General features: G+C 49.7%; 1 protein-coding gene and 1 pseudogene across 2 annotated transcripts in view; one reads left to right on the top strand and one right to left on the bottom strand.

The window, feature by feature from the left end:
• The window catches only part of LOC100941186, a 17525-nt pseudogene extending 16118 nt beyond the window's left edge, over window positions 1–1407 (bottom strand).
• The window catches only part of CNOT6 (CCR4-NOT transcription complex subunit 6), a 109675-nt gene continuing 107399 nt past the window's right edge, over window positions 355–2630 (top strand). For both annotated transcript variants that reach the window (XM_012810988.2, XM_003799163.3), the window contains exon 1: window positions 355–678. The gene's annotated coding sequence lies outside the window, so the exon portion shown is untranslated. The remainder of the gene's footprint in view (window positions 679–2630) is intronic.

A 2630-nucleotide genomic window follows, 5' to 3' on the forward strand; every position in this document is an offset into this window, starting at 1 on the left:
AAAAAAAAAAAAAAAAAAAAAGAGCAAGATGAAAAATGGAGGCGCGTTAAGAAGAGGAGAAAACAGAAGCTCCCAGGCAGGAGAGGAGCAAGGAAAGCGGGAAGCTAGAGGTAAGAGAGGGAGGGAGGGAGGCGGACTCCGGAGCGCCCAGGGCCGTCTCATCGTACCAAAGCGCGGGGGTGAGAGGGCGGGGCCTGGGGCCGGAGCGACCGCCCCCCTCAAACCGGACGCCGGATGGTCACGCCCGGTGGCGGCGACCAATAGGCGGCCCGAATGTTGGAGCGGCGGCGGCGGTCGGAGCGCTCGCTGGCTGGGGGACGGCGGCCACCGCCATGATGCTTGTTTGCTTTCAATGAAAACGAAGGGGGCGCGGAGGAGGCGTCGGCGTCGGTGGCGGCGGCGACGGCGGCGCGGAGGCGAAGGCGGCGGCGGGCGCAGAGAGGAGGGCGAGGCTGGGGGCCGAGAGGGCGGGAAGGCGTAGTGGCGGCCCGTCAGGGCGGCTGAAGCGGTAGAGCTCGGAGGGGGAACAAAGAGCGGCGGCTGAGGCGGCAGAGGAGCGGCGGCGGCGGCGCTGCAGCAGCGGGCGGGACTGGTATGGTGGTTCCACAGGGCAGACCCCGCTGCACTCACAGGGAGGAGGCGGCGGCAGCGACGGAGGAAGGCGGCGCACCCCGGGAGGTGAGCGAGAAGGGCCCGAGGCTCGGCCGGGGCGCTGCTTCCCGCACTGGCTACGCGCGGACCCCCGATCGGTTGTGTCCCTGGAACCCGGGACGCACCGGACTCGATCGCAGGCAACTTTAGTTTTGTGGGTAGCGGGCCCCCTGCTTCGGCTGTTGTGGGGCCCCCTCATTGCGCGGTGGTCGCGATCCCGCCCCTCCCGGGCCGCGCCCCCGCGCCGAGTCAGGGGGCGGGGGGCGCTGATTGACGGCGGCGGCGCGCAGATGGGCGGGGGCTGGCGCCCGGGTTCTCGGACCCGGCTCCGGTGACTCCGAGGGAGCGAGTCCGTGCCTCGAGACTCGTGGCCAGGATGGGTGGCAACCTTCGTAGAGCGGCTTTGTGGCTATGTGGAGTGTGGAACTTCGCACTCTGGGCGGCAATTACCGCCAAGCAGGAAAACTGTTTACTCTTTGCTTCCCAACGTGTCTAGAATTCATTTTAACGTAGAATTTTGGGGGGAGAGGGCGGGATGGATTGCATAGTTAAAGCAGCACTTAGCACAGATGAAGAGGCTTATTTTATAATATTGCAGAGGACTCGAAGATAGTAATAATTTCTTGAAACAGTTTTTCCAGTAACCCGAATCTCTCCTTTTTATTCTTCAACACCAATCTTTATTTTCTTTGGAAACTTATTTTTCCCTTAAATCTTTTCCTCCACCTTTACCAAAGAGCCTTCAAACCAACACATGCGGCCTTATGTACTTTTAACTATTATTGCAAATGACAACATTGTGAATGGTCATCTTGCTTGACCTTTTTGGATTTGTTACTGTTTTAAGCTGATGTTTAAATGACCTGCTTGAGTTTGAGCCTCAGTGTTTTCCAGGTGGCTTGTCTTCGTTGTTGCTGGTGCCAGATCTTCTTGTGTCTAGGAATTTAACTTTGGAGAGGAAGAGTGTGAATATGAATAAGTGAAAAATAAGGTGGTGTGTAATGGCGCTTTGTATTTCTCACAGCACATTAGAATTTAGCACTTCAAAACAGTTTATAGGCTGTGGAAGCTCATGTGGCCATTGATCAAAATGTTGTGAAGGCTTTTTTTGTAGTTGCTGTTAAAACAAGACAGTTACCATCACAAGCTTTAGGATGTGATGACTTTTAAATTTAAAATTAAATTAAATTAGTTAAATTTAGAGAAATTACTTCATATCTTTAGACTAGTGATCTACTCTAGTCATCTTGCTTTAAACAAAAATTTTGAGTAGATGCTGATAAGGAAACTGAGACTTTTCTAGGTCAGGGCAACTTGCTCAAGACACTACAGTTAGGAGGGAAAGGACTAGGTTTCATGTGCATGTGAGATTGTGATATAATTGCTAGAGGTTTGTTTTGGGGGGAGTGTTGGGGATGTTTTAATGTTTAGAAGTTACTTAAGGTAGTTGAGTCTGGTAACATTTCAGTAGTTCAACAAGATGCTTAATAAAACTGTCAAAGAGAGTATATTACAAAAGTCACAAATTTTCTTGTGAGACTGGAGATTCTCTCTTATAGTCAGTCATTACTTACATACTTTTAAAAGTGTCTTGATCAATGGCAATGTACCTAAGAGATGCCTTTTGAATGCCTGTTCAATTTTGTTGGTATTTTTGGGTTTCTTAAATCTTATTGGCAAAGTAAAACTATAATTATTGGGAAATTTCAGACTGTTCCTTTTGAAAAGACATGAGATTGGTTTACAGAACTCGGTCATGACAACAGATGTAGAAAGACACTGAAAATTAGCCCACTGTATTTGTAGTTTATATTTGTGTATTTAATGCTATACATCCCACTATATTTGCATTAGCTTTCTTGTATTCTTTGAAGTATAACCTTTATCATATCATAGTGCAATAGAAAAGGATAGCATATGTATGGTATACTGGAATAAATGTTTAAAGCTGCTCTCGGCTCGGCACCTGTGGCTCAAGC

The sequence above is a fragment of the Otolemur garnettii genome, unplaced genomic scaffold, assembly GCF_000181295.1.
Source record: "Otolemur garnettii isolate 467f Iridium unplaced genomic scaffold, OtoGar3 scaffold00146, whole genome shotgun sequence".
NCBI classification, from domain to species: domain Eukaryota; kingdom Metazoa; phylum Chordata; class Mammalia; order Primates; family Galagidae; genus Otolemur; species Otolemur garnettii.